Source organism: Nelusetta ayraudi, unplaced genomic scaffold (genome assembly GCF_046127955.1).
Source record: "Nelusetta ayraudi isolate G7.1 ecotype Tasmania unplaced genomic scaffold, CSIRO-AGI_Nayr_v1 ptg000017l, whole genome shotgun sequence".
Lineage (NCBI taxonomy): Eukaryota > Metazoa > Chordata > Actinopteri > Tetraodontiformes > Monacanthidae > Nelusetta > Nelusetta ayraudi.
This window is the reverse complement of record NW_027466067.1, coordinates 7,057,309-7,079,441: the sequence shown is the minus strand read 5'-3', so window position 1 is coordinate 7,079,441 and position 22,133 is coordinate 7,057,309.

Sequence of the window (22,133 nt, the reverse complement as noted above, 5' to 3'; positions counted from 1 at the left end):
TTCATCTATGTGAAGACACTGATCGCGTTAACGAGTTTTCACAATAATTATCAACTATGACTGCACAGAGTTGGATAAAATCAAACTTTAGACAGTGCTCACCGAGTTGTGCTTTTTTTTATTTACAACAGTCCTGTGGGCCACTCATGTATTCCTTGGGGGTGACCTGGTACCCGCAGGCACTGTGTTTGTGACCCCTACTCTAAAACCTCTGGCGCAAATTTATTACTTCTACTTGACACCGAGTGAAGTCCAGAGCAGATTTCTTCACTTAATACAGTGTGCGCAGTCATCCGGCTTTCACAATCTAAATTACCAAGAGACGTTTTGGGGGTATAAAAATGTTCGCCTGCACAGTCATTACATTTGCCGAACTCCGTTGACCTCTCGGAGATGTAAGTGGATCTGATAATGTGCAGGGCATAAACAACCCATAAATATTTCAAATCCCCGAATGCGAGCGTACGTGTGTGTGTGGTGTGCGCAAGTCGAAAAACTTAAACAATGTATCCTCGGGTGGTGAGCTCATTACTCCCCCGCCCCCAGGAGGTCTCCCTTCTAAATAGGCCCCCATTTAGGGACGGGCGGGCGGAAGAGGCCCGAGCCGACTGCGCTGATGGATCGTAACCTGATGAAAGCAACCTGATAATGGCACAATGGTCGCCTAATGAAATCCAATTAGGGGCCTCCGTCTCTCGCATTGTACCGTCCACTTCTAACTGCTGGGCCCCGGCGTCCGTCCTTAAGTGATTCATAACAGCCTTTTATGAGTCATCTCCCGCCAAGATTGGATGCAAAGGGAGACGGCGGCGGCGGCGGCGGAAGAATAAAAAGCGTTTGGTTGCGCGTCCGTCTGGCGGCATGACAATCTAATCCAATAACAGCCCCCTTAAAGAGGTCACGCTGCAAAACTTCTGGCGAGTCACAGACACCACCAGGGGGGGAAAAAAAAAAATATTATGAATGGTTATTTCATTTAGGGGCCATTACTGCTGTGGCTTCTGCTGTCGCGAGGCTGATAAGTCCTTGCTGCGACCCGCCTCCCGACGGCCACACAATGTCCGTGATGTAACACGCGGCAAGAAGTTGTCGTCGTTGTAAACGCGGCTACGGTGGCCGGCTCCGCTGTTTCTACTGAGCCGGCCCGTTTTTTTTGTTTGTTCTTTTCTGTTTTCTTGTGCGTGTCGCCCTCTAATTCAAAGAGACTTGTAGCAAAGCCGCAGCCGGAGCGAGAGGTCGCCCCGTGATCTACACAACCGCATTAGGCCCCCTGACAAGAATGGGTTGTTTTTGATGAAGTGCGGCTGTGTTGTGACAGCAGCTCCCCCCCCCCCCTCCCCCCGCCAACCCCCGCCTCCTCCCACCACCACCTCTCATGAGGAATATTTACACATCCACAAGTGGAAAGGCAGTAAATAAATAGCTGTGCGGTAAACCACAAAGTCACTGGACCCTTCTTTTGCCGCGGAGCGGAGAGCGGGGAGTGGGGGGGGCAGCGGGGATCGGCCCTGATGCCAATCATTCCCGCCTCCGTCTCGCCGTAACCGTAGCCCGGATCAATTACATTCAGTGTCCCGAATAAAAAATGGGGCAGTTTCGCATATTTATGGCTCGCCACCAAAGACCGCGCTCGCCGCGATACCGAGGCGACGTCGGTGACTCCACCGGTAATAAACCCCGGGGCACCCTGTTGTTTCTTCATATTCTGAAGGACGTGGGGGGGCTTCATGTGGAGGCGGTTGAGCAACACATTTCAACATAAACCAGTCTGGGTTTCTCGAGTTTCCAATCCGCTTGTACCGTCGATTGAGGCGCGTCTGAAACAAGGCTGGCGGTGTTGCCTGACAGCGAGAAGGTCGCGGGTTCAGTTCCCACCCGACTGCGTCTGTCTGGACTTCCATCCAAGTCCCGATTGTCTGGTCGGTGTCAGCGTTGCTCTGCTGTTCCTGCGATAACCGGCCAACTTGTCCACGGGTGCAACTCCGCCTTTGCCCCAACATGGCTGGGAAAGACTCCAGCACCACTGAGTGCAGGAGATAGAAACTGGACGGAAGACGAAACATGAAACATCTGCGTTGATTGAATCAGGCTACTGAACTTCAGGGATTCATCACCATGTGAAACATATGACTGCTACTGTATAAGTGCCATTCTGGATTATTTAAAGCTGAAAGGTTTGGCAAGACATTCCTTTTATTCCCACTGTTTGCTCACTTACGTCCTACAGGTTCACGTTCAAACTGACTCCACACGGGAAATGAAAGCATGCTCAGGTTGTATTTAGCACTCAAACACAGCATTCTGTTCAGCCCCCGCCCGCCTCCGCCCCCCCAGGGTGCACGCCAAAGCATTTGATCCCATTTCTCGTGCACGACTCCCCCCGGATAGGCACTCTGTCCCTTTCACACCGCTGACACCCTTGAATGCACGCATCAGTTTCCAGTCGTCGACGGCTTCGGCGCGTGTCACTGGCATTGCTTTGATCCAGGTGTGAAAACAACCTCGGGCCATGTGTTCGACGAGAGCTGCTAAAAATGGCAAGGCCTCGGCTCTCGCGCCTGAACATGCAGAACGCACGGCGAGCCACTTGTTGGCGCTGCAGTGATAGAGAATCGTTGGACGGCAGAACAGGGACTATCACTGCTGATGACAATAGTGAAAGAATGCAATAAAAAAAGACCCACGTTAGACTGACACTGAACTTCCCTAATCTGTGTAAATCTGACTTGAGTGTTGCCTATCTGTATTTTAGATCATGTCTGGGCTGAACGAGTGCATGGCCTGTATTTAGCCTGAAGATTTGCTTTAATGGGTTAATTTGAAATCTATGCCCTTTACCACTTTAACATGATGTCAATGTCACAACAAACCTTTCTGAACGATTTCTGTGTCTTGAAACAATTCAATAGGGGAGTCCAGTTACCTTCTGTGTATATAGAGTTCCGATGCGGCTGCGGTTAGGTTTCAAAATAAAAGAATATTAAACCCAAAACCAGTAAACAAACAAAATAGGAATAACTATCTAATCAATTATCTAATCAACAAGGATATTACTGGGAACTGACTATTATAATTACTACGACTACTACTACTACCACTACCACTACCGTTAATAATAATAATAATACCACTGGCCATAATATGTCTCCATACTGCTTGTTTGATAGCATCCAAGAGTCAGGAAGACTGAACACTCCAATGTATTGGGAGGCTGCAACATTCAGCACCATGTTTATCACGAAAATGCTCAGTTTAGCTGCTAATATGTTGTTTTGTGAGAAATGTTTGTCATCCCCCCCCCCCCCTCCGTTCAATCCTTGGTAACAGTCGGTCTTGTTAAATTTTGAGCGAGCCGTCCCTTTTAAAAGAAAAAAGGGGGATTAGCAGGATTCCAAACAATTTGGGTTTTACAGCCGCAGAGATTTCTCTGGCAAAACTGAGACTGCAAAAACCCTGAAAGTTTGATGAAGCAGTGAGTGCTCGTGTAACCGTGACGTCTGCGGCTGCCTGAGAATATGAAGGGGTGCATGTTGATACAACACGTGGCTTAAATAGACCTTGGCCATTTAAACTTTAATCAAACACTCAGAAAGCTGCATATAAATGAATCCTTCTACACCCTGAGGGAGCGTGGCTAAGTGGTTAGCATTGTCACCTCCCGGTAACAAGGTTCAGGATAAAGGATGCAGAAACATTTCAGGGCGGAGACCCGGGGAATATGGGACAGAAAGGCTGGGAGCATGAGCAATTTTGTGTTTTTAGAGCTCAGTGAAATGGGAAAAAGGCTCGCTTGCTCCCGATAATGGCACGGCTGCGCCTGCTATTATGTCTGAATTGACAAGCAGACGACAGCAGAGGTCGATCACCCTGGGGTCTGACGTCCTTCACTCACAAAAAGCCTTTGACTCTGACTCTGCAGAGTCACTGTTGCTTATTTGTCTCAGGATTTCTCTTCAAAAATTTAAAAAAAGAAAAAAAAAATCTATTATCTAAAGCTTTTCAATTCTTCTGGGGCCGGGCGGCATTTAATATTACATGAAGGCAATTTGAATTCACCTTCTGCCGAGGCGTTCCAATAAAATAAGCTTGATATTGCTAAAACCACGAGGATTAAAAAGCAGGTGCTGGAGGCGACTGGACTGCATTGCATTGAGGTAGCCGATTCCATACACACACACACACACGACTTAAAAGCTCCCGGCTCAGTGTGATCAAATATGCAGTAGCCGCATCACACAACACACTGCACAGTGTGTGTGATACTACAGTGCTACTGTGATACCTGGAGTTCACTCTTTCTTCTTATTTTCTACCATGGGCTATTTTTTTCAACAATGACCTTGTGTTCCGTCTTTCCGATGAACACTTTTGCTGTGCAGTTGGACAAACAAATTAGAGAAACTGTCATCCTCATTTTGCACTTTGATGAAAACTGTTGCCAGTAGCTGTGAATTTGATCCCGAGTGCTTGACCTCGGAATGATGCTTGCTTGTTAAAACACACTCGGACGTAGAAGGTTTTCATGTAATTGCTAATTTTCTTCAAGCTGTCTTTCCCATGTTTGATAACATGAATAAACAATTATGTCATGCCTTATTAACTGTGTACTGTTTTTTTCTTTGCTATCTTTCTTTTTACAATTTATGCACAACACTTGCAAACAGCGCACAACAAGATAATGACCAATACCACAGAGATACAATCCAGATCATGCTGCTATTCTTCTTCTTCTTCTTCTTCTTCTTCTTCTTCTTCTTCTTCTTCTTCTTCTTCTTCTTCTTCTTCGATGGAACATTTCCCAAATCCATTGGACGTAAGCCGGGTGCACTTCTAGTTTCAATAGCATCAGCTAGGCTAGCTGCCATTAATTTCCTCCTTAGTCTTTTATTGTTTGTAACGGGTGCCTGAAAGTCACACCATGCATTCATCTCAGCTAAAAAAAGACACTAGTTGGTTCTTTGATGCTCATATCAATAAAAACAAAAACAAAAAACAAAGCAAAACGCTCTTGTGAGGTGGAAAGCTAAAAAAAAAGGTATTAGCGTGGGAAGACCACAATTTGCTTTGTTTGGCAGAAAACTTAAAGGCACTTCAGATATATATATATATTTTTCAACTGGCATTAAAAGTTAGAAAATTCCATTGATTTTTCACCCCGTACTTTCGCCTTAACTCCCTGCGATTTTAGCTTCATGCATGAACATCAAAATGCCATCAGCAGTTATAAAGTCAACAGTTATTATTATTGTTATTGTTGTTGTTTTCTCGGAGGCAGTTAAACCACTTACTCTTGAAATGAAAGCACCCAAACATAGCTCCACTCCACTCGGCTGAGGGAGTCTTCATTTGGGGGGGGGGGAGAGAAACAGATAAGAAGCAGATAGGTAAGAAAAAAAAAATGTTACCGAGGGCAATTGGAACCGATGATGTGATGAGAAAACACACGGCATCTGTTTTGGTGCTCGCCACAAAACGGCGGTCCACGCTCATTTGCGAGCACTTGAAAGTGTTTGGGAATTTGCCTTCCCCCCTCCGAGCGGCGTTTTTCATGGCAGGTGGTATTTGGTGATATCAGGGGGAAAATTTATACAGAATTAGCAAGTTTGTTTTGTTGTTGTTGTTATTGAGTTGTAGTGCCTGCACTGTATAAATTGAGTGGAATGATTGCAGGTATCTGACATTTATGGCAGCTTGTTTTGCTCCTCCACTCCCGCTGCGGCCTGGTGTTTTAATTTTCTTCTCTGAGTGCCGAAGTGTCACCGGTGCATGTCGGGGGAGATGGTGAGGAAGGGGGGGGTGTAGGGGGTGGAGAAGTTGTACCCACAAAACACACTGATCTGTCCTAACAGTGGCCACTGATGTGCCCGGCGGGGAAGTGAGGCCGCTCAGTCATTGAACTCAGGGCGACATCACTGCTGGAAAGTAATGCATGCGTGGATGCACGCGTGTTGACTCCAGTCTGCTGACTTTCCCTGTGATACTGCACTCGGTGTAATTAAACTGTGTGGAGCCGACTGGGACATCTGTTTTTTTTGTTTTTTTTTTGTTTGTATTAAAACTCAGTCAGATGTCGCTCACAGAGTCGTGTGTTGCTGCAAAATATTGAAATGCTAAGAAATACTAAGGTCCCATCCAAGCTTTGTGATTGGATAATAGGGATTCCCTGTATAACAGCACTGGGACTTTTAACATCGTGTATCATTCCGCCACATAGGTGTGATTAATAGAGCTCCACTAATTACGTGACGACTTGCAGCTGCAGTTGAACTGATGATAAACTTGAAGGTGAAGGCTGGTTGTTTGTGGCTTGTTTCCGGATTTGTCTGTTTTCAAGCAACCAACAGTCAGCTGGTCCAATTGAACTATTAAAAAGAAAATAAGTTTGTAGAACTATTGCGATGATGTGTGACCATGTTAGAATGACTTTCCTTGTGGCCGTGTGATGCATGACCAAAAAAATGGCAAGCAGGGTGATGCAATGTAAGAGATAAGAGATTCACTCACACATAAGTTTTGTCCTCTTAATAACAGCAAGCATCAAAGCAGATAAACCACAGGAGACCCAACCAGGAATATAGAATCATGTAAATTGCACCTTTATATAGAGTGTTAAAGAATGATGCCCTGGGAGAAGCTATTAATCACATGCAGTCATACGATCCCAGCAATAAATAATCAGAGATATTTCGACACAACTCAGTGAGTCATTGTGTTTAATGATTATTTGACTGCCATTTGTTGCACCTCGCATAATAAAGATATAAAGTAGATATGGATGCAAAGTCCCCACTCATTCAAACCGCTTAAACCCCAAATTTGAAAGAGGAAAATTATCCACTTCATTGTACAAATAAATAAATAAATAAAAAAAGATGGGGACAATCAACAATTTTCTCCTGAGTCCTTTCAAATCATTACGGGAAGAGAATAAAAAACATGCTCCCCCTCGTATAACCTCACATTTCATTGATTTTGAGGACGGAGACACAATGTGGAGGCAATCAGAAAACTGATTACGCCTTACTGCCACTGCCGAGTGTCCTTGCGCTTTCTTTCTCCTCATTGAAACGCCTCCCTGCCAACATCCCTCATTGGCCCCCCCTACAGGCCCCCCCTTGAAACAAGAACCTTTGAAAAAAAACAAAAAAAACAAAACAAATACTGTCCTGGTTCCAATCCAGCGTTTGAACATGCAAACGGCACATCTTAACCCCACCCGTAATTACTCGGTGGCTGTGTGTCGTCAATGTTGAAGCGACATCAGACAAGCACTAATCCTCTGAATGTGTCACCCGACGACGGTGTCGCTGAGGAAAGAATAGCGGGCCCGTTGTGCTCATGTAGTCCAGAGCCAGCAGATAAAAAAAAAAACAACACAACTAAAACAACAAAAAAAACAAAACCCACCACAACCCCTGAATGGTAATCTAGTGCTTTCTGGGTAGCGAATGGGACCACATGGTGAGCTCGTCTTCATCTGGCCCAGCAGGGGGGCCACTGGCCATCCTCGCCGTTCTCTGAAGCCCTTGTCAGAGCAACACTTATCTGCTTACCCAGAACAGTGGCTGGCTCCTGCCCGGGTTCATCCTCTCCGCCCCCCCCCTCCCGCCGCACGCCACTCTGCGGCATTCCATTGTGAAGATGAGGGCAGGCTAATACCTGCGCTATTTTGCAATGCTCGGGAGCATCTTATCGCGGCCGGGCAAAAAAATCCCCTGGCCTAGAAAGGGAGCAGCTAGGCCAGTCGGTGGTGTTGGGCGGGGCTGAGGCGGCGCTAACCGGTGGCGGGCGGGCGGACGGCGGTCTTATCTCGGCATGAGCAGCCACGGCAGACGGCCCCCCCCGCCCCCCTCCAGCCTCCACCACCCCCACACCTCACCCCCAACCTTGCGCGAGCCTCTCTCGGCTTACCCGTCGCTAACCCGCGCAACCAAACCAACCCCACTGCGCGTGCCCCCCAGTCGCTCCCCCAGTTGACATTAGCACAGCGATTATTGCCGTTTATCTGCCTGATGTACAGCGAATAAAGCCGCCAACTGAACAGGAGAAGCTTTGTTCCATTTTTTGTTGTTTTTTTGTTTTTTGTCCGTGCAGCTCACTTCGTGGAGGTAACGGGAAGGATGATCAGGCTCTCCTGGTGACATTCTCCTGCAGCCAATGAGCACTGAGTTCGGAACACACACACAGACACAGACAAAATCCTGGTGGTAGTGCGGCTTAATGTTTTAGCATCATCCTTGCGGCTTCGAAGGGCTTCCTGTGCTGCCGTTTGTGTTGTTTTGGGATTACACACACACACACACACACACACACACACGTAACCACGACAATATACTGAGGGTCTATTGGGTTTAACCTGAATAAGGTATAGGGGTAAAGTCTTCACCCTAGATGGGTCTCGTTAGACTTATCGTTAGATAGAACATAATGATAAACTTACTTAGTTACTTCCTCCTCTTCATCCCCTATGGGACAAGGCTTCAATAAGCTCTCTCCATCGAATGCGGTCCTCTGCAATGTGTTGTGCTTCTCCCCATGACGTTAATCTTTTGAATCTCCTGTACCACAGTTCTACGCCAGGTGTTTTTGAGCCTCCAGGCCAAGTGGTGTCCATCTTAAAGCAACTCTTCGGAGACGGACTTGTTCCATTCTTAAACGCATGTCCAAGTGTCTAAGTGTCCTTGGTAATGCTTTGACTGCTAGTTTTCTTGTAGAGTTGTTCAATGGATATTTTGTTGGGCCAAAAGATTTGACGTATACGTCTAAGACATCTGTTGAGGATGGGTTCATAAGAGATGTCTCAGAACATAAGGATAAAGGAAGAATATATCGGCCAAAAACTGACAAACTTCATCTGCTCCACAGCTGAGAGTTGATCACGCTACACCACCTCTAGAGTTCTCTCTTGTGTCGGGAAGCTGTAAAATACATGTGTGTCGGCGAGGCTTTCGGGAAGCCTCTCGCTCCCGGCCATCTTTGACCTGTTCACACGCACCGACATGCCGGCACTTGGGCCGCCAGTGCTTTCCCCTCTGATCTGGGGATCTTTTCGGGAAACTCATTAACCTCCGTCAAAGACCAGGAGATCAGGGCTGAGGCTGTGTTCTGTGAACTAAGCCCCGGGCTGAGTTCTGTGGTTCAATAGCTATGCTGTTCACACTGTGACATGTGGTGTACGCATGTAAGACAGACAGACAGACAGGGATAGACAGAGAACCTGGTATGTAGTGGAGAGGTAAGTTTCGCCCAGGAAACAGCACAGAGAGAATGTTAAAATTCTGAAATGAAAGGAAGTCCTTGGATCTCGCATATGCATTTCTTCTCAAGGCTCTTGAAGAACATCACATCCTTTAACTGAGAGTCTCAGATGCTACGAGTTCTGTTTTGGAATTTCATTTCATGTAGTTGTGTTCTTTGGGAGTGCAGGAAAAGTGGTGGAAGAAAACAGATAGCTGTGTGTTTTTTTTCTTTTCCTTTTCCGGGTTGCTTCAAAAGCCTCTTGGCCTTGATGGATCCGATACACTTCAAGGTCCCATATAACCGCAGGCACAGTTGAAAAAAAAAATAGATTTTTCACTCTTAAGAAATGTGATTAGGGTTTTCAATACTCAATTATTCTCCGCTCGAACCTAAACCAAGGGATGTTGTGTGTCATTCGAAAACTCTCGGCTGCTCTCTAATGTCCCAGTCCCCAAAAAACTACAGTCTCCAGGATGAACATTTCATGCATTTGACAGGAAGTGTACCAAGAAATAAAGATATTCTGAGACCAGGAAGTGTGTCGATTCATGAAGACAAACAGCCGCCTTAATTAAATTCAAAGCGTTTAATTCAAAGGCATTATTCAAATTCCACCAGTTGAAAAATGGAAAGAAGAAAAAGTTGGAATGCACTCCAAAGGCGAAGCCGAAAAATACTGGAAAGGGGAGGAAAATCGTTTAATTAAATCCCTATGGTTGTCATTAGTATGCAAGCTTCCGGAGCCACGGTCACAGATTACATGTGATGTGCTAAAAAGCTGACGAGCACTTTTATTCAAAAGTTATTAACTTTTTAAGCACCCAATTACGTCTGCTGGATTGCTGGCACACAATTTATAATCTTCAGAGGCAACTTTGGCTTAGGACCATTGTCACTCTGAAGTTTGTCCAATTAAGCCCTGTTGGGTCTGACAGGGGAAATATAGACTGTGTAATGTCAATGCCGTTTTGCCTCAAGAAGTTAAAGCACAAGTGTCGGTGCCAGAGGATGTACCTTCCCTCAGTTTACGGATGATTAACTGGCGCATGGATGAGGGTATTGGGAAAATACGTCTTCTTCTATGCATTTCTACTTGTCACTGTTGGGATCAAGGACATTACTAGCAATTAAGGGCCCTATGACTTAATTTTGTCATATATAGTTGAATAATAATGGTATTCTTTTGAGCCCCCATGATCTATCTACGGTGGCCGGGAAGTGCAAAACACACGCAAAAGAGAAAACAACCGCAAATCACAAAACACAACACATTAACCAAAAACACAACACATCAACCAGAAACACAACTGGGAAGCAAAACACTAGCAAAAGAGAAAACAACCGCAAATCACAAAAAACAACACATTAACCAAAAACAAAACACATTAACAAAAAACACAACACATCAACTAAAAACACAACCGGGAGGTGCAAACCACCCGCAAAGGAGAAAGCAATCGCAACATGTCGACTGTCACGTCGTATTTGTGTCCTGCTTCAAAATATTGCCTGATTAGTGAAAGTACTTGTTCACTTTGAGCATTGATCTTTCGTTACCTACACCAGCAGCGTAGACGGGAGATCATGTTTAGTTTCCGGGGCAAAGGTATCACTTCCGTTTTGGTTAATGTGTTGTGTTTTCTGACTTGCGTTCTCTTTTGCGGGTGTTTTGCGCTTCCCGGTTGTTTTTGGTTGATGTGTTGTGTTTTTGGTGAATGTGTTGTGTTTTTGGTGAATGTGTTGTGTTTTGTGATTTGCGGTTCTTTTCTCTTTTCCCGGCCACCGTATCTATCTCCCCCTCCTTGTTCCAAACCTGGTGAGGCTGGTTGGGATGGTGATTAACCAAACTGTCAGAGCCAAAAAGGGAATCAAAGTTAACAGGGAGTTGTTTCTTGACTCGGCGGAACTCTCAGACGTGGAATCTGAAACTTAACTTCGTTTTCTGACTGCACTTTATTTACTCCCATCAGAGCGTTTTCTATCTTCCAGTCAACCTCCTCAGAACGTCTGCAATCGTTGGTGGAGAAAATGTGCTGATTTACTGCGAAAAGACTGACATCTGAGAAACTTTTGCCTTTGCCTACCCTTGCCGAGTGCTGACATGTTGTTCAAAGAGCAACGCAAAGAATTCCATCTGAAAAGGGAACATTGAAATTCAGTGATATGAGGTGGTAAATGTATTTATTTTACTTCAGCGACCAGAGGTCGTTCTCTTCTTTTCTTCTCCCCTTTATTTTCGTTTTAGGTTAACCTGCTGAAAATATTTGACCTCTGCAGGAGGGGAAGCTGGGGAGGAGTGTGAGTGGGTCAAAGCTGTGACTGCAGAGGAAATAAGAAACTTTTCAGGCTGCTTTTTCCGTTTGCAGAGCTCAAACGGACTTTGTGGTCCAAATGGTTTCCTCGACAAATGTCACATACTCATTAAATGTCACACACAGTCTGCACAAGTTTTTTCTTTTCTTCAGTCGTCTTGACATTAACCTCCAATAACCTCTGGGGTGGCTAAATCCAGAACACAAACTGGGAAAGCGCTTTGGGAAATTCAAAGAAATCCTTTTTCACAGTGCTACTAACAATAATGTAAAAGGCACGTTGCACTTTCCAGGTGAAATGCAGATTATTTAGGTGCTTCAAATCAAAATGGGCCGGTGGTACAAAAGAACTGCATGGGTCCCAAGCCGTGCCCGCTCATTTGGTCACGTTCAACGCTTTATTAAATCAAAAGTCTTAAAGGTGTCTAAAAGCAGACAAATCCCATTTGTCATTGCTGCTAGTGATTTATGTTTTGTTCAGGGCCATTTACTTATTCATTGCACACCACTGGAGACAGTGCGAGATGGAGACTGTCCAGGATGAGAAAACCAAAACATACGGGACTGGACAGCCCCACCCACTCTCTTGCCTGATGTCACAGGTAGCTGGTCTAAATTTCAGCTTTCGCTCAGTTTCCTTGATTCATTTCTACTCTTCAAATGTACCAATGAGGCTGCAGCCAAAGAGTCAGTCATGAACCAGGCTGCAGTAGTAGCCAGCCAGCTAACTAGCGTACCTGGTCGGTGCACCTGTGAATGACCGATTCACCTGACCTATAGTTGTTTTTTAATGACCAAATATGATTTAGTTTCTAAGGTTTCTTTAGCTTAGCTGCTGGGCTGGGAATCGCTACTGTATGGGCGAGACACAGTTGTGTCACAGCCGCTGAACAGTGGCCCACTTTCCTAGTCTCGTGGCCCCTGATAGGAAAGAACACGGGGGCTTAGTTGGGTAAAAGTTCCTGGACCCAAGCAGACACTTAAATCCCTCCCATAAGCTACAGTAGCCGCCAGGCTGACAGCACTCGACTTAAAGCTGACGTAGAAGTGAATGGTTTGCACCCGAGCCCCCCCGCCTTGACAAAACTACATTTGCTTTTAATCTCCTTATTGAGCTCGACGCCGTCCCTTTCAAAGCCCAATAGAAAAAATGTAAATCACATACAAATGAGTCGTAACTCTGACTTCCTCCGCCCGCTCGTCCCTCAGTGACCATATCCAATTTTCTGAGTTATATTATCGGACTTGGTGAAGTGGTCAGCGGCGCGCTAAAAAAAGGAACTAATATCTGCCAGGCCAGCTGCACTGCCGGGCAGAGGAGGCTTAACACACACTCAGCTCTATTGCTCCGTTAAAATGGACAGACCGGAGCTAATTTTAAATAAAGTCTAATTACGGACATGCTTTTTGAAAAGGAAGAGAAACATAAGCTGAGCCGACCATCCAGTAGCAATTATTGTGCGACATAATATGTCTTAGCAAGTGGAGTGAAACAGACTGAAAAGCATTCATCTTAGATTTCCGCCCACTCCACGATGGAGTGCCTCTGAAGTCAAAGTTCACGGGACACTTCATCGGGTTTTTTCGTCGTGTGCGGTAAATTGCGACACAATCGCTAAAAAGCGAGTGCACGTCTTCCATCCCGACGCTCACAGAGGGGAATGAACCAACCTCCCCTGCCGAGACACACACACACACACACACACACACAAATACACACACCCACACCAACACCCAGAAATTAAATATTGAACCACTGGAATGGGAATAATTCAAACGTATGTGACTGATATAACACATTCTGCTTGGTGAATGGCGAGTGGAGCAGGGATGACTGATTAGGCTTTTATCTTCACTGCTTCCCGATGCTCAATATGTTAGTGATGTGAGGAGGATTGAGAGGGACCAAGACGCAACAACGTTGTAAGTGCGCGCGTGCTTGCGTGCCCGATCGATTGAACTCGGCCGTTTGGCGAAATTTGAAAAATTCCTCTTTATTCAAACCATCCCGACCTTCCACCCGGCCGCCGCCACTGGGCTCTCCGGCTCGGGAGGATGCGGGGGCGACATTGTTATCCTCGGCTCTCGCGCGTTTAAAGAAAGAGAGCCCCTCAAAGGATTTTTCTTCCCCTTCCACCACCCAAATGTTATAAAGCGAGTGCGGAAAAAGCTGCCAAAAAGTATTGGCTGCTCTGTAAACCATAAGATAGGGCGGCGGTCGGTTATGATCCGCGCTCAGGAAGTGCTTAAACGTACTTACAGTAATGGTGTTATGTCTGCTGCGGAGATGGCTATTGAACGCGGCATCGCTCTCCCGGTCTGATGCAGAAAGGCAAAGACTGCATGTTCCTCACCCCACCGCCCCACCCCCACCCCCACCCAACATACCCCACCGCTGCTCGACGAGCCACACTCTCATTAATGTCTAAAAATACAGCCAGCCAGTAACATGAGGACGCGTCTGGATGGGGAGGGGGCGGAAAAGAAAAAAAGTGGGGAAAAGAGGCTCTACCTGGAAAGGAGCACCCGTCGTATCTTTCGCCACGTGCCGGTGTGCCGTCACTGCATCTGTAGGTGTTAATTCTGAAAGTGAAATGTTCACGCTGCCGGGTTTCACGTCCACCGTGAAACAGCAGAAGCAGAACGTGAGTTATTTGGCTCCAGCAGACAATCAGACCGCCTCGTTTGGAAGGCAACATCCCTGTACTTTCATTCTGACTGATTTGAATTGTGGTTGCCGTGATCGTGGCGGATGCTACCGCAGACTTGATTAGATGCAAATTGTATTCAGACGTTCTCTCGTTCTCAGACTGAGAAACGACAGGCGAAACATTTAGGCAAAACTGTTTAAGTCAAAATGATATATGTATTTATATATATATATATATATTCTCAGCCAACAAATGTAGCTTAAAAAGCTGTCTGTGTTTAAACAAGAACACTCGATTATCAAACAGGAGGCATGAATCATGAAATTATTTAGCCAACATGAAAATGTGTTCATCATGAACACATTTTCATGGCATGTGTTCATGGCATAATGATGCTGCCGTCACCTCATTATTCATGAAGTGTCGATGTCCCAGACCAAAAAAAAAAACAACCAACAAACAATAGCACAATAGCTTCTATTTCAAGTGCACAAATATTGATACTGCTATCAAAATTAGCGATACTGGTCTGCTGTTGACTCAGTGTTTGGCCGACACCAAAGTTCTGCCCTCTTGCACACTTGCAGTGCATGCAGAAACTAACTAGCGTGGCTGGATGCCTCCATTTGATTGCAATTGCACAACCACTTGTCAGCCTCCTGCTGGGTTTTGAAACGTTCCGGCACACCGTCGATGTCGCTCTGACCTGAGCCGCACGCACAGAAGGGGCTCTTGGGGAGCGGGGGGGGGGGGAGAAAAAACCTGCGACCTCCACGGAAAATGGAGAGGTCACAATCCCAAATGCCGTTTCCCGAAAGGCGTCCTGTCAGCCGCTATCACAAACAGCATTAACCCGGCGCGGTGGCACTCCTGCGGAAATCCCACCAGCAATTTTCGCCATCTAAATGAACTGTCATTCTCGTGTCATAGTTAACTCTAACTGATTCTCAGCCGCTAATCTCCTTAGCAGATATCCCAGAAGGACATAGAGATAAAAAAAAAAAAAAAAAAAAAAATGGAAACAGGAAGAGGAAGAAGAAGATGCAAGAAATCTCGTGGAACAGCTCTCACAACAACAACAAAAAAAAATCCATATTTAGGTCACTTGACAGTCATTGTCGCGGCTCTCCGAGAGGTTGGGTCGGTAATGTTATTCATCACCCGGCGCCGCTTTTAATGGACGTTTTGACATAATCTGCATTAACTCCTCCGCACGGTTGAAAATCCCTGGGTAAGTGGCGGACGGTGACGGCCGCCTTCGCCCGGTATTCAACCGTCACTCAGCTCTAATGCCCTGCTTTGCACCACTGTGTTGCTCTTTACTGACTTGCTTAACACTTTAAGATGTCCAATTACACAGTTGGGTGACCATTATGGCTGCGTAAGCGAGCGACATGACAGAGCCATTGAAAGTGGCTTCGCCTCGCGAAATAATCTGGAGTCCGAATTTTTGGATTTTTTTTTTTTCCCTCCTCTTTTCCTGCTTTGCCCTCTTATTATGCAAATAATCGACAAGAATTAAGACAAAGAAAAGAGATGGCGGCAGTTTTGCTCGCGGCCCCGCACAAAAACACATCCACCGAGGCGATATTTCTCGCAAGCAAGTCTGACTTTTGAGCCGAAGCTGGAGGAACTTTTTTTTCTTCCTCTTCCCTCGACTCACTCTCTCTATCTCTCTCTTTCGCTCTTACTTTTTTAAAATTTGCTTGTCACGATCGCTCAGTTTCTTTGTCGCGCTCATTTCCGTCGCCACATCACATCAGGGTCGCATTCATCACGGCAGCCTGATGGCCGGGCGCTGCCAGACGCCTAAATCAAAAGTCGGCGCGCTCTTCACACATCACCTGTACTTTTTCATTCTTGACGTATTTTTTTTTTTTTTTTTGCTTTTTTGTCTTGCTTTTTTTTGCTCGCACACGCGCACGTCTCCTCACCGCGCCCCCCCCCCCCCGCAGCTCTCACTCCAGGGAGACGGCTCTGTAAATAACAACCCTCTCCACCGGTAAACAATGCCTCGCGCTCGGCGCCGACCGTATGATTTCTGGCGTAAACCGATTTTAATCATTCATCTGCCTGGTGGCGACTCTCTCTCTCTCTCTCTCACTCTCCCTCTCTCTGTCTCCCGGGTCCTCCGAGTTCCTGCCAGCCACTGTTGTGTCGCTCCTGCGTCCTGCTGATACCCAAATGGAGACGCAACTGCGCGATAAAGTTCTTAATGTTTGCTGACTTTTTTTTTTATTATTTTTTTTTTTAAAAATACATCTGATGAATGTGAGTTGATCTTTCCCCCTTTCTGAGGCGGTTCATTCAAGGTCTTTGGAGTGCACTTATTCGGTGGAGAGTAGAAAAATAGGTTCAGTTTTCTCACTGGTTCTAAAATGTGCTTCAGGAGGACACATTCAAGAAGGCAGATGGGGATTTGGATTAATTCCAGTGGTACAGTAATTGCTAAGATTTATTTTGCTCAAAAAGTAGAAAATCGTCGAGACTTGATCTGAATAAGTAACAACCAGAAGCTTAAAACTTCAAGTTTAACTTTATTATGATTCATGATTTCTATCTGTTCTCAGTATCTTCAGCTTGCTTTAAAATATTTAAAAAGTTTCTTCAGGGCCTGTGATTATATTTCGTTTTTTTTTTTTTTGCAAAGTTTAATGTAACTTATTTTGTACAACCTGACACAACATATTGTTCTCCACCAAGAAAAACCTGCTGTTTTCGGGTCCTTTCTTTTCATGTAAAAAGTCCCTCCAGCTCTGACCAAACTGCCACTGCAGCAACATTCAAGCTAATTTCTTCTGCAGCAGCCTTTGTTTACAACTAGCTTCCTCTTCTTCTGTGGTTTCCTGGTGCAGCTTGTACCAAGCGCGCCTCTCACCCCGGCGTCTCCCTCCTTGCTGGCTGCTTATTGAATTGCCTTCAGTAAAGAACGGCGGATTCGCGGATGTTAAACCCACTTAATGCGGCTGCTGCGCGAGGCTAATGTAAAGGTCTGAGCGTCGCACACATTTCAACCTACGTCCGCTCGTCTGCGCTGCCTGACAGCCAAGATAAAATCCCTTGCACTTTGCTGGGTTTACAAAAGCGGCGCTGCTCTGCTTTGCATGTTACTCCGGCCAAGGACGAGTGACGCAGCTGGATTTAATCCTGTCGTGCCGCCGCGTCCTGCTAGCTTTCAGCCTGCGCGAGTCCTCTCACCTGCGGGCAATGACACTGGAGTGCAGGCGTGTTTGTCTTTTCTTTTTGCCTCCCCCCCACCTTCATGTCCCATTAGCCAGTGATACAACTGTTCCCCAATTAAGAATCTCATTAAAGACATTTGATAAGTCTGGCGCTCCGCAGGGGATATCAAGAGATTCGCTAAATCCCCAGCTAGGACAAACTGACTGTCAAAGAGGCTTGACAGATCCGGGGGCTGTTTGTCTGCGAGGTTTGCGGCGACGAGGCGGTGCGATTAGCCTCTGCAGGAACGGGGATTTAATCGTGCAGATGCAAGAGTCCCCCCGCCGACACACACACACACACACACACACACACACACAAACACACGCACACTCACCGACCTTCCCCCCTTACCAAGAAGGTTGAATAAACAAATCATGTGCATCTGCTGCTGCCGCTGCTGCGGAGTCGCAGTGAGAAACACCAAAAAATTCAAAACACCGGCAGCATCGTAGACCAGCCGCACATTTCATCCCTGGGTACAGAATTCACCGGAACCCTCAGCACCTGTTCCCAGCCAATTGAAAGCAAAACAAACTCGCCACTAGAATCCTGACCTTGGTCGGAGAATTCCCCCGGTTGCCATGGAAAATATTGGGGGCACGTAAAAGTAGGCTAAGGCTGAAACCTTGCAAGCTTAATTTAGACAGTAAAGCAACAACAATGTTCAGTGCTTATTAAAAATCACCTTCTTTTCTTTTCTTTTTTTTTTTTTTTAGCAAAGAAAGAAAGAAAACAAAGACGGTTAACGCTGACACTGGTGAAACTCTTTTTGTTTTTTTAAATTTTCCCGCAGTCCCAGGTGTCAGCCGCCTCGTAATATCCCATAATTAATCACGGATGGAGGCGGAACGCGATGCGCTCTCAACTGTGATTCCATCCTGAAAAACATATGATTGACTTTGACTCAGTGGGACACTTAATTATTTACGGAGGGGAGCGGCGGTTTATTCAGGCGTCCGACCGAACGCAGCGAGAGTCGCTGTAAACATGCCTGAGCCTCGCCGGCAGGCGGGGTTTCTTCTCTCCCGCTCAATAGCCACATACTTCACAAGGCGATGGGTGGTTGGCAGATTACACTCGCAAACATCTGCTGGTGCTGGGACATTGTGTGTTTCTCCTTTTGTTCCCCCTTTTCACAAACGGAAACGATGGTGTCAGATTTTATTCCGTGAGCGGAGCGAAGTCAGGTGATTCGACCCCGTTGTGTGACCTTCCATTTGCCGCTATTTGCTGTGAGCGATTTGTTTTTTTTTGTGTGTGTTTTTTTTGGGGGGGGAGTGGTGGCGGTGAAATAACCAGACAAATCATCTATGAACAATCTAAGCGGCTTCTAGAAGCAATTTCAGCTGCAAGGTTCATCGTGCCTCCTTTTGGGTCTCTTCCGCGGTCGGTCGCCCGTCACACTGGGTCATCGTTGAGCCGAGGTGGTGATTGGAGCGTCCTCACACCACAGCATTCAACAATTGTCCCAAAACAGACAAGTTTTTGACTCCGTTCACACATCAATAAATGTCTGGGTGAAATGCAGAGCGACGGCCTGACGAGTGGAGCCAGTGAGCTTGTGGATGGAGCCTCTAAGACAGTGGTTCTCAAACTTTCTCTGTCACGCCCAACCTTGGAGGAAGAACATTTTTCATGGAATTAGGGTTAGGGTTACTGCTGGGATTAGGGTTAGGATTTCGGGGTTCCTCATGGGCAAGAAGCGCCAAATTTGACGTGGCTGTGTCTTGAGGGATCCCGATGAACCTGCAAGTGGCCCCATGTCTCTAGGACAAAGTTGACGTTTGACCCCATAGACTTGCATGGCATGGGAGGAGACGATCCAAAGAAGTAGGGTTGGTCACTGCGACAAGTGAAGTTGCCTTTCCTTTTACAGCCTGGTGCTTTTACTTTGCTTTTTTTTACTGTTACAAGATGGCCAAAAACACAAAGACAGTATACTGTACAATGTGGAACATTATGCAAGGAGAACCAGTAAGATTAACTTTGTCTAGGAACAGCGTTCCTCACGGCCAGTGTTCGCAGACTTGCAGGAATAATAACAACTTGGCCTCTTGACACTCGTTGTTTACCACTGCTTTTGTTGGACCTGCACTCTGTTCGCTTGCAATCAGTGTCCTCCTCCTTCCAGCGATGCACTCCTCGGCAGTAGAAGGACAATCAGAGGGGCTACAGACCCTCGTCCAGATGCTTCTGTCCTGAAGTCACTGCTTTCTTTTCTTCTTCTTTTTTAATCAACCGTCACTGTGGGCCAAACACTTTCCAATCTTTGTATGCGCGTGCGCGACATGTTTGGTTTTCACGTCTCCTTCGACAGAAACAAAATAACTTCAATGTCAAGTTTACTTTGTAGTTTTTTTTTTTTTTTAAGTCAAATATTAATTCCTAAACACATTACACTGCCCTGCTAGCGTTCGCTCCACCTGCAACCTTCACTGTTTGAGGAATTTGAAAGGCAAATATGAATCATAGGTGAATTATCATAAAACGCCTGCTCCATAATTCAGGCGCGGTAATGCATCCCATGGCTTAGTTGGGGCCTGCGTTGGAAGAGAACTCGCGAACATCGACTCTGGGAATAGATAATGAGGATTAGACATGTTATTAGAATTGTAATGCCACAGTCGGTGAACATATTAATGAATATCAAAAATGCCTTGAGAAAGCAGTTATTCAGTTGTGGTGCTGGTACCAGAGGTGAAACTTGTCTTCTGACCTCTTTTAAAAAAAATCACAAGCTAAATGGATGCAATAGTGTTGAAGGTGCTTTAAAGAGCAGGGGTTACATTTTATATCTATGAACTCCAATTGCCTGATGAGAAGCTGGGAAAAAAATAAAAAAAAATAAAAAACGTGATGGAGGATTTCCCTCCTGCACTCTCAGGTTCACATACAACCTTCATCGTTCCAAATTTATCAGGGTTGCAAGTCATTGCCATTTGGATTTGGTGCATGCAGGGAAACACGTCAAGGGAATGTTAATAATGTTTTGGCTACCAATCGCTGCTAGTGGCACACAGCAAGGAAAATTAAATTTCAAAAGTGGAATGACCTGGTAGGCAGAAACCATCAGCAAGCTACAAAGATCGCTGAAAACAATGTGATCATTTCATCTTTATTGTTTTTCTAACTTGAATTTCCAAGTGCCTCTTTCCTCCTCATTTGCCTCCTTGTGTTTACTTTTTGTGGCAGGCAAATGGAAATGTGAGGAGAGTTAATTAATTGTTATTCTATTATACTAATAAGCCACTTTTATGCAACCAAATAAATGACTGAATTTATAATTTCAAGAAATAAAACTAGATTTATCTGTAGTCTGGCCCAGCATATCAAGAGGCGACAATTAAGACATAAAGAAGTAGAAAAACATTAATACATAAACATAAATTCATAATGAAAAACAGTTGACATAGTGCTTACGTCATAAAAATAGCGCAATGATGTTAGCATGCTAGCTATTGTCAGAAACTGTTCGCTCGCTGCTGTGCCCCGAGGGAATGGCAACACATTTCAAACAGGTAATTATATTGTGTTGCATTTTGGTACTTGACAAGGCATTCTGTGCAAGACAGTCGTGTGCTTATCTGTGTATTTAGAAAGTTCGGTACCGCAAGTTGAAGAGGAAGAGGCAGCAACAAAACAAACAAAAGTTGTAACTTTTGATATGCCCAAAATGACAGTGAGCGATTATGGGACAACAATCCTCCTGTCACTGCGCGAGTCGAATGAAATGAAACCTACTGATCCAAGCGTGCAATTTGAAAACACAGCTTTTTCATTTCATTTGATTGCACTCTATTTGTGGAAAATCTTGTCTGCGCCCCTGTTGTTTTCCCCCGACTCTCAACTCTGTCGTGGAACTCCAACTTTCGGACTGAAGTGCGCAAATCATATCTTTTAATTTTCAGACTGGTGTTGTAGTTTTCTATACATATACAGTTGTAAAGTCAGTATATCTAAATAAAATATATTAAAGTATAAACTAAAATAAAGTATTGCACAGTTCCTCCAATGCATGATGTACAGAACTAGACAGGTTGAAGATCAACAGACTACTTAAGAATATACAGATTCTGTGTTTAGATATAGAAGAGGGACAGGATAATAAAATCAAGGCTGAACGGGTAAGAATCTCAGTTGCAACCAACTTGACAAGATCAGCAAAATAAGGACAAGAAAGACAAAAAGAGAGAAGAAATAACCACGGCCAAAAAAAAAAAGAAAGAAGGAAGTTTAACACAATACGTGACAAACGACGTATCTTAATAGCTCTTGACACCAACATTGTAATAAGACTGCCTGGTCAATGAAATGCAGTGAGGCTGAATCAGAGAGATTTAATTAACATTTCTCAGTTTGTTTGTTATTCTAATTAAATTAGGATCCATTTCACTTCAATATTCATCGCTGCGTCTTGAAAAAGTACAAAACGCTAAAATGCGCCTCTTCCTCCTTCAGGTCAGGACAGATTGTCTCATTCTGAAAACGGAGCCTCAGGTGATGATGAAAGCGGGAAACAATTGTGAGTGAAAATGATATTATCCAACGTGACCAGTTAGCCGGGAGTGGAGAACCCGGTATTTAGATTCTCAGCCCGGCCAAGATCTCCTCGTTTCTGCATACCTCGACTTAACTCGCCTGCATTTCTGCCTGCTGCAGCCCATGCATTTAAATAGGATATTTAACTGAACTGCAGCGGCGGGTT